Source organism: Kogia breviceps, chromosome 1 (genome assembly GCF_026419965.1).
Source record: "Kogia breviceps isolate mKogBre1 chromosome 1, mKogBre1 haplotype 1, whole genome shotgun sequence".
In the NCBI taxonomy this organism is placed as follows: Eukaryota; Metazoa; Chordata; class Mammalia; order Artiodactyla; family Physeteridae; genus Kogia; species Kogia breviceps.
In genome coordinates, this window is record NC_081310.1 from 20,656,787 (window position 1) to 20,666,971 (window position 10,185).

The 10,185-nt window shown below is 53.7% G+C and overlaps 1 long non-coding RNA gene across 3 annotated transcripts in view; it reads right to left on the reverse strand.

The window, feature by feature from the left end:
* LOC131759992 (uncharacterized) overlaps positions 1 to 8,076 on the reverse strand; it is a 45,408-nt gene extending 37,332 nt beyond the window's left edge. For 2 of the 3 annotated variants that reach the window (XR_010839498.1, XR_010839500.1), the window contains exons 1-2: positions 7,593 to 8,008; positions 3,372 to 3,640 (exon numbers count right to left, since the gene is read on the reverse strand). This is a non-coding gene — a long non-coding RNA (uncharacterized lncRNA). Of the gene's footprint in view, positions 1 to 3,371; positions 3,641 to 7,592 lie in introns of all 3 variants that reach the window. The other variant, XR_010839499.1, reaches the window with a different exon arrangement.
* Positions 8,077 to 10,185: the final 2,109 nt, after the last annotated feature.

Below are 10,185 nucleotides of genomic sequence, written 5' to 3' on the forward strand. Positions count from 1 at the left end.
TAAGTAGACAGACATCATTTATCCAACTGCACCTCACCAGAAATGCATTCCTTTTGGAAACCACTGAAGGGGAACAGTGAGAGAAGGAAACGGAATTATTTCTCAATACGCTGGGGAGATTTGGCGTTTCCTTCTTCTGCACTCATGGGAAATTATGTAAAAGTTTCCCCTATTGTCTTTAATATCTTCAGGTGGCAGTCCTCCAAAACCAAAACAAAAACATCACCATCAAACAGAGGCATGCCAGTCTGAAGGCAGGATGTTAAACACCCAAATGGTTCAGGTACAAAAATGGCTTCTCTTCTGTCTGCTCATTATAAACTCTTTATTTAGCACACAGTTTTTTTTTTTTTTTTTTTTTTTTTTTTTGCGGTATGCGGGCCTCTCACTGTTGTGGCCTCTCCCGTTGCGGAGCACAGGCTCCGGATGCACAGGCCCAGCGGCCACGGCTCACGGGCTTAGCTGCTCCGCGGCATGTGGGATCTTCCCGGACCAGGGCACGAACCCGTGTCTCCTGCATCGGCAGGCGGATTCTCAACCACTGCGCCACCAGGGAAGCCCTAGCACACAGTTTTAAAGCATCTGATTGAAAGAAATAATTCCATCCGAGCAGTTATTAAAAACTAACAACTAACGTGACGCATCTAAAAATCCTTGGGAAAAGATAGCTCACCAAGGAATTGAACATCTCTGTCTTCAGCTTCAGGCAGCACCAATATCCTCAATTAGAAAATTAACATCTGAGACTCTGACAGCGCCCCCCCCACACACACACCGAATGCAACTCAGCTAAACCCCGCGTGTTCAGGGATAAAGTAAATTGCCAGGAAAGATGGGTAGCTGCGAGGTCAGGAGCCCGAGCAGACAGAGAGCTGGGAAGTCCGATATTGCATCCCCTGAAAGTAATGACACAGACAATCCGCTAAGAGCAGCAAAAATCATTTGGATTGTGATGTAAATTGGAAGCAGCTGGGGGGAGGCATGGGCAAGAGAAACCTTATTAAACTATGAACCGTTAGACACAGAGAATGGAAATGTGAAGAGAGATTACAAAACACTTGAGAACTGTCCTGGGAGGGAACTGCAGTCTGTGCTGGGTTAACAAGAGCATCAAGAGAAACCTCCCTAGGCTGGTAAAATCAAGTCCGCTCTTCAGCTGAGGGAGACACCCCCTGGTGAGAGGTGAGGGAAGGGAGAGGGAGGGAGTCAGGCCAGGAGGAGGGGGTCCTGCATCTCCAGGCCTGCCTGCTGCAGAGGAGGAAAGATGATTTCACTGGCGGCGCCCCAGGGACTGTATGTAAGCAGGGCAGGCAGGGCTGGGAAACACGCCCCTGCTGGAAACACACATTCCTGCTACGTGCCCAGCGCCCAGGGCCCCCAGGGAGGTGCATGGAATGTGGAATTTGCCCTGGGCAGGCTGCCCGGGAAGGCTGCGCTCCATTCTGAATGGGGGAGGGGCCAGCAAGGAACTTGGCTCCTTGGCGCTGTGGGTGGTCCCTTCCAAGATGCATGAGATATGGCAAAAGCTCTGGGCTGGGAGAGGGGAAACCTGGGTTCTAGCCCTCCTTCGGCCATCACCTGGGCATCCTTGACAAGTTTAACTTCCCTTGTCCTGTTTCTGTACGTGTATGATCGCAAGTTTGAACTGGAAGCATTTTTACAGCCTATAAACCCTAAAGTTATCCAATGAGACCTGCTGAGTATCATGACAGCAATCACAGACCAGGACACAATCACAACCCGCCCCCCACTTTCAGCAAATTTGCAAATCTGTTATAGATATTCTTGAAAATATCTATGGAAAATAATGGTATCGATGTACCAATAAAATGGATCAATAAAATGGATCCACATAAATCCTAGCCTCGAAGAGAAACTTTTTCCCACCTAGGAATTTACTCTCAGAGGGAACTCCTTCTTTGGCTAGATAATCTTTTGCGAGTAGAAAACTTTTTCCCCTCTTTGTATTTCACCTTCCGCTGTCCACCTCCACCCTCTAGAAGTCTCCTGATGTCATTGCCCCAGGCCAGGTATGTAACAGGACTGATTCCAGTTTGCAGGATCTTCTGCCGTTCATTTCCCAAACAGGGACTTAGGTCCAGGACACAGAGGCTCTTCCAGGAGGTCCTGAGAGGAGTGAAGTGGGTGGGGCAAAATGGTGAGGTTTGGAAGAAACAGGAAAGGAAGAGAGGTCTGGGGTCGCAGGAGGACAGGACTTTGGCAAGTGCCCAGAGTTTGGCCGTGTGGTCCAGAAGCAGCAGAGACTGCCAGGGAGGCAGGGTCAGGAGCGAGCTCAGGGGTAACCTGAATGGACCAGACTGGCGGCCAGAATCACCCTCATCCCTGCCCTGAGGTCTCGGCACTGCGTAAGATCCAGAAATCATCACACCACCCTGGGGCAGTTTCTATCCTTGCCAGCCCGGTGAGACAAAGGGTGTAAACGGATATTAAGTTGATCTCTAGAAAATAAAAGGAGAGGCAGTATTTCTTACACACCTCAGCATCTTATTTTTTTTTTTTTTTTTGCGGTACGCGGGCCTCTCACTGTTGTGGTCTCTCCCGTTGCGGAGCACAGGCTCCGGACGCGCAGGCTCAGCGGCCACGGCTCACGGGCCCAGCCGCTCCGCGGCACGTGGGATCTTCCCGGACCGGGGCACGAACCTGTGTCCCCTGCATCGGCAGGCGGATTCTCAACCACTGCGCCACCAGGGGAGCCCTCTCAGCATCTTATTGATTCATACTTGCAATCCTTCTGTGTGTTGAGAAAGTAAAGTTAGCCTTGGGGCTTTCTAGAACCAGTTAAGTCTCGGACCATGATCAGGCGGAACCTCAGAACACAGAAACTCAGGGCTGAAAGTGGTTTTCAATCTTGCCTTCATTATGGCCAAGTTCAGATGCTGGCTCAGTTGTCCTGTCTACAAAATGGAGTGGTTGTGAGGATTACATGAGATGATACACGCAGCTCGTATTTCTGGGTCCCTTGCAGTGTCTTGCACGTGGTAGATTATTTGCTGACTATTCAATTATGTATTGACTGGTAAATCATTTATTGATTATTAAAGCTAGTCTAACCTACAATGAATAGACAGACAGATAGATAGATTAGTAACTGGTTTGGTGACCTTGGATAAGTCACGCTGTCAGCAGTGCAAGGACTAAGAATCCTGCAGCAGTGTCGGGACCATGAACATTCATCTAGAGGAAAGCGTGAGCTGCTCATCTTGAATTAGTATGGTGGTTTAAGCGCATGGACCCTGAAGCCAGACTCATCCAGTTGGAACCCTGGCTCTCCATTCACTGCTGTGTCGTTGAGCGGGCTCCGTGGGGCTCATTTTTGTCACTGGAAAAATGAGAATAATAACAATACCTACCTCATGAGGACTCAGAACAGTGTCTGGCTCAGCGTAAATGCTGTTTTTGCGTTTGCTGTTATTGCTGGTGTCATGGTTTGTGCACAGTCAAGGAGAAAACATCTGGCCCCCACTGTTACGAGGCAAAGTCAAGTTTGGGGTGCTTGAGACAAGTCTACTGCATGCCAGGGAGGTGAGAACCAACTGTTTCCAGGTTGCAATATCCTCTTGTTGGGCTTGGCAATACCATGACTTTGGAGATGACCCCAGATGAGAGTTCTCTGGGACAACTGTGGAGAAGGGAGGGGAGGAAGGTTAAATGAAATACAATCAACGTGAAGAGGGGAACTTATCCATTTTCCTTAGCATAAATGGGCTCCTTCCCTCCCGCAATCAACTGTGGTTATATTTCTTACAAAACAAACAAAACTATCTTCTCTGGACATGACCACTCCTCCCTCCCTGCTGAGAGAAAATCGATCCTTTTGTGGTCAAATTCCTCAGAAGTGAGGTCTGAAGACTCCACTCAATTGTTCTACTAGCCTCTTCTGGCCCCATGAGACCTGGCTTTCCTGGGGGAGCACCCCTCTCAAAGTCGGCCTCCTTCTCATCTATTCTTGCCTGAATCTCTCTGTTCTTCTTTTCGGCTCACACAGCTTTGGCCCCCCATCTCTTCTTGAACTCTCTCCTCCCTTGGCTTCCTTGATTTTCTTCTCTCGTTCTGTCCTTCTGTTTTCCACCAGTTCCTCTCTCCCGCCTCCTGCCCCTAGAACGCAGGTCTTCCCTTAGACCTTGTTCTCGGCTTCGCTTCTTCCGGCAGTGATCACATTTGCTTTCACACGCTGGGCAATTCCCACTACACTCCCACCATCTCCCCCTAACCCCGACCTGAACTGTACTCAAAGAGCTGATTAAAGGACATCCCCACGTGGGTGTCCTGCAATAACAATAACTTCAGAGGCAATAATGCCCCAAAGTGACTTAACAGTATTTTGGTCTTTGAAAATCCTCCAGAAAACAGAAACATTTTTGCACGGCGCTCAGAAGGATGTGAGTGGACCTCTCCCTGGGTCAGGGACCCAACTCTCGTGTGAATCAATTTCCCCCTGCCTCACAGGTAATCAGTCAACCTTCTCCTTTACTCTATATTCCTCATCACCGAATCTTACTTGTTTTCCTTTCAGCTGTCCCTAGTGTTGTCCTTCCTTTTACATTTTCATCACCCAGGTTCAGCCTTCCATCCAATGGATGTTTATTGGGCACTCTCTCCCAGGAAGGCTGTAAGGTGATAGGGCTTCATCAAGGATAAACGCAGTCTCAGTGATCGGGGAGCTAACAGTCAGGACTGGGGCGGGGTGGGGTGCAGCCACAGAGGGAGTGATGCTGTGAGAGGGTGTGCTGGCAGGGCAGCGGGGCGCGAAGGAGGACGTGCAAACCCAGCCTGAGGGACCTCCACGCCCAGGGGATATAGACACTGAGCGCTGAGTCCTGTGGACGGGGAAGGGTAAGCTTGGGACAGCAGAGGGCATTCCCGGCAGAGGCTATCAAACAACACCGTCAAGGGAGAGGGGGAGGCCAGGCATGGGAGTCCACTACGGGTTCAAGGTGGGAGCTGGCGGGAGGTGAGGCTGGAAATGGTACCCTGGGGCTGGATCAAGAAGGACCTCGAAGTCTGTTCTGAGGCAGAGGGGGCTGCTAAGTGTTTTGAATACTGCCATCACATTGAACGTGAATTCCTCCACCAAACTTATCCAATCTTTAAATTCCCAATAATAGTGCTTAACCCACAAGAAGGTGAGGTGCTTCACAGTGTCCAAATCTGGCTGAATTTCAATCAAGAATCATTTACCAGGGCTTCCCTGGTGGCGCAGTGGTTGAGAGTCCGCCTGCCGATGCAGGGGACACGGGTTCGTGCCCCGGTCCGGGAAGATCCCACATGCCGCGGAGCGGCTGGGCCTGTGAGCTATGGCCGCTGGGCCTGCGCGTCCGGAGCCTGCGCTCCGCAACGGGAGAGGCCACAACAGTGAGAGGCCCGCGTACCACAAAAAAAAAAAAAAAAAAAAAAAGAATCATTTACCAAATGTTGCCTGCTATGTGCCAGACACCAACGCTGGCTCAGAGGACCGTGAGATGAGTGAGACACAGCCCCGCCTCTGTAGGCGGGGCAAAGACCCCTCAACCCAACTGGGCAATACAGGGTGTCCGCGCTTCCTTCCGTAGAGGTGCAGGCAAGGAGCAGCGGAGGGCAAAGGGAGGAACGCCCTCCAGCTCTGCCGGAAGACTGGGGGAGGGGCCAGCCAGGGAAGTCTTCCTTGGAGAAGGTGCTATTTGAGGTGCTTCCTAAAAAACAGAGGATTCCCGGGACTTCCCTGGTGGCCCAGTGGTTAAGACTCCACGCTTCTAATGCAGAGGACACGGGTTCGATCCCCGGTCGGGGAGCTAAGATCCCACATGCCACATGGCCAAAAAAACCCCAAAAAACAAGAACAAAAAAAAAAACCATACCCAGAGGATTCCCCAACAGAGAGAATTCTGGGCACAGGAGAGCAAGTGTAGGGAGAGAGAGGCACGCAGAAGAGGCCTAGTCAGAGCGCCACGGGCAGTCAGAGTGCTATGGGCAAGGGGTGGACTGACAGTGCCAGGAGGCGGGGCTGGGAAGCAAGGCAGGGAATTTGGACTGCATGGGGGAGGGGCAGCGAGTGCCTTTGCTTAGTCTGAGCTTCATCGTATCCTTGGGCTTTCTGCCCTCTGCCTTGCCTGGAGCCTGACTGTTGTTTCTATAACAAATGCAGCTGAAGACCAAGTAGCTCCCGAAGCCCTCTCTGCCTTTTCCAGCCCACATGGGCTGTCTTCTTTGAACCAGCAGATGACACCACCTAATTTCACTTACTTGCTCTCTAATTGTTACGCAGGTGCTGGTTTTCTCTCCTCCCCTGAACCTGGAAGCTTCTGCAGGGCAGGAACAATGCCTCAAACCTGAGCTGGTCCCTGAGCACACTGTGGGTCGTGGCCCCCAAAGGGAGGAGGGCGCTGCAAAACCAGTGCTGGGAATTCCTGAAGCTTGAGACCTGACTGAAGATTTGAATCTGCTTTCTGCATTCTTCTCCACGAAGCAAAAAGGGAAGCAAACACATGTGGATTCAGTAACTGGACACTCCAGTGTTTTCTTGCTCTCCGAGTCTATGAGCATGAATAGACAAACAGGCCTATTTTGATTTCAACACTCAGCAACGCCAAACTTCCAGATGCAGAGAAATCAACAAAGGAGGCTCTGGGACACAACTTCCTCAGAAGTCTTGCCTCCCCAGAAAGAAACCCCAAAAGCCGGCAGGGATGGCTCTGCATTCAGACAACAGAATCGAAAGGCTTCTTGCTCTGCTCAGAGCTATAATACCCGAGGGGATGATCCTGTGATGTCATTTAGGATGGAAGTACCAGTCGGGTTGATATGCATGGTGTGGGCATACGGATTGTTAAAATACGCTGGGCAGTTAACTTTGGCCTGGGCCCCTCCTCGGGAAACCCCCTGGAATGTCCCCACAATCCGGCAACTCAGGGGTCAGCACTGAGCACCACAGACCTTCTCCCAGGGCCCTGTCCCAGGGTTCCCTTTCAGACTGGCTGTGCCCGGCACAACCGGAAGTCACTGGCCACTGTCTTCTGTCCACAAGAACAAGGGTGAAGTGAGTCGGAGGGTCCAGGAGATCTTGGACAGATTTGTCAACGCTCAGCCTGGCTGAGTAAATGCAGGGAAAAGTGATCGAACAACAGACATTTGGCAAAGGCCTGGCTGCCCCCCAGGGCAGCTCTCCAGCATCAGCGTGTAATCACTGTCGCCCTCTTCCAGGCACTGAGGAAGAGGACACATCCCAGATGCACCTGACAGCCAAACAGGGCATGGTATTGACTGGGTCACTGCTCAACAAGAGTGCCTATCTGAAGGACACTGGGGTCAGTTGCTTGTTTGTGGGTCCCGGTGCTGGATAGGTGTTCCAAACACTAAGTGACTACATAGCTAACCCACTACAAGGGAAAACCTCTGCCACCAATTCCCACCCAACACGGCCTCAACAGACTTCCTGGGATAGCACCCCTCACCCCCAAGACAATCAACTAACCCCCTTCCTTACCCCTTAAAAACTGTCGTTCCAACTGTGGTTTTCCAGGAGCATTGCCACTGTGCTCTTATTTTCATAGGCAGATTTTTTTTTTTTTTTAAACATAAAAGTCAACAATATTTACCTTGGAGTCTGCCAGGCTGCTCTACCTGGTGTTATGGGGGCGAAGAGGCAGAGGTTCAAGGCCTTTTGTTGAGCGGCTCAGTAACTTTCTGGGATTTCCATGGCTCTGCTGAGGGTGGCTGTCTCCCTTTTCCAGGGAAGATAGTGAAGCCACCTGCCCCTTCCCAGGGTGGGAACGGAAGTGAAGATGAGAAAGTCTGATAGCGCTGTTCCACGGTGGACATGCAAGTGACTTCTTCACAGCCAAGGTTTCCCGAGTCCCGCCGGCAAGGTATCTACGTGCTCCCCCTCTGCCCCCGCCCCCCGGGGCCCCCAGGAGCGAAGAGCGCGGTCCGGGGAATGGGTCCGGGGAATGGGCGCCCGGGGCGCGGGAGGAGAGCTGGAAACAGCCCAGGACGGCCCTGGATAGGAAGAGGCGCCCGAAGGCCACCAGTGGCCCGGTCCCCGCCCCCCCGGGGACTCCGGGTCCCCGCCCCGCCCCTCCTCTCTTGCACGGCCGGGCGCTCGCCTCCGGAGAAGTCTCCCGGCGCCGCGCGCCGCGTCTCGCCCCTCCCAGCCGCAGAAGCGGCGCCCCAGGCAGGGCTCCAGAAGACCCCGCCGGCCCCGCCCCTGGACAGGCCCCGCCCCCGTCCCAGCCCCGCCCCGCAGCCCAGGAAACCTCTGCGTTCTCTCTGGCAAGTGGACCTCCTGCTCCAGCCCTGAAGTTCCTCGGATGCGCCCCGGAGACCCTGCGGCTGCGGGGACCGTCGCAAGTGTCCGTTTGACGAGGAAGAACATAGGGGACCCATGGATTTGGGAGTCGGGAGGGAGGGACGCGGGTGCTGGGTGCGTGGGGCGCCCTGGATCCCAGGGGGAGGGGCCGCCTATAAGGGCTGCGGGCGTCCAGGTCCGGGAGAGGGGGACCGAGCTGCAACCTTTGTAGACTCCCGAAATGTCCCTCGAGATCATCCAGGCCAGCATTCCCTTCCCTTCCTCTTCCCATTGTACAGAGGAGGAAGCCCAGGCCCGAGGACCTGGAGTAGGGGTCCAAAGGCACAGCCAGAAGCTGGCGAAAGACGAACTCGACCCCATGCTCTCTGACTCCCATTGCAGTGCTCCTTCCACTACGCCAAACCGCAAGCTACAAGCGGAACATTCTGATACGTTCCAGTCAGCGAGGGCCAGCTGGGAGCTGGCGCGATTTGAGGAAGGAAGCGCCGGGTTTGTCTGGAGAACCCTGGAGAAGACAGACCCTTTCTGTCCTGCCTTCTCTTTCCTTTATTTCCCAACTCCTCCACTGCTAGAGTTTGCAGGTAAAGGGACCTGTCAAAAGTAAAACACCGGCTCCACAGAGGCCTGTGCAACCAAAGGGTGAAAGAGAGGCGACCGTCAGAGTGGCTCGCTGGGGTGAAACCCAGTTGGGGGACAGATACGCCACTGTCCTGAGTAGGACCGAGGTGGGGGGAGCGTGAGGGCGGGCGCACAGACTGCTCTGGTGGATGAGACCCTCGGCCCCGCTAACGGTGGGAGCTCGGGTGTAATCACAGGACGGCTGACTCTCCCACCCGCTGGCCGGTGGAACCGGGTGATAGGATGGGCAGGGCGGGAAAGATCCGTGTAAAACGTGGGACTTAATTACAGCGCAAGGATCTCATCATAGAGTCTTTCCAGCTTCCGTCCTCGGCTGGCAGCCTGAAGTGTGAGTGACACATTGCCTCAAGTAGGTCTGAAGGGCCGCATGCAGAGGGATAGAGCCGCCTTCCCGCTCAACCCTAACCCCACTGTCGGGGGGCTGCAGAGATGAAGGGGTGCTCACACTCTAGCTGCCAGGAGTGGAGGGGGGGGCGGTCTGCAAGGGCACCCAGGGAGTGCTGAGAGCTGGGAGCCCCAGCGGCCACAACCTGACCGGAAACAGCGCCTTGCTGGGACAGGCCCAGGCTTCCCTTTTTCTGTCTTGTGGTATCAGGGGCACCACGTGGGAGAGCTTGGTTCATGGCACGTTTACCCTGCTTTGTCCTGCTGGAACTGCAAGGCCAGCAGGGGCCTTGCAGAGTGCTGGGAATAGGTAGGGGAGGGAGGAACATCCCAGGCTGGAAGCCCTCCTCAGGGACGACCAGGACCCTCTCCCCAGGCCAGGCACCTGGCTGCAGGGTCTCATGTCAGGCCTGGGATGACTCTTAGATCCTGAGGTCATTGAGAGAGATGACAGCTTATGCCTGAATCGCCAGGACAGCTTAGGGTGTTCTCACCTGTTGGCCCTTGAAGTGAGCTTGCATCATCTTTCTCCAGTGTGGCGGGGAAGGGGCTGGTGACCGAAGCTTTTGCTGATTAGGGCCGAGGCCTGTTGCTTGCTTTTTGTGCATTAAAATCCCGAATGGTACACACCCTCAGGGTACCACAAGGCGCTCACGGGCAAAGCCCTCTTAGAGGTTCATATCACTCCCCTGTTTAAACTTTCAGTTACTTCCCTATTCACTGAGATTACCATCCAGATTGCAGACCAAGGCCCTGGCAGCTTCTCCAGGCTTGCCTCCCTAGCCCTCCCCTCTCGGGCTCCAGCCTCACCAGCTGCCTTTCACCTGCTTAGGGTCGTTACCCTGCTCCTTCTACCTGGG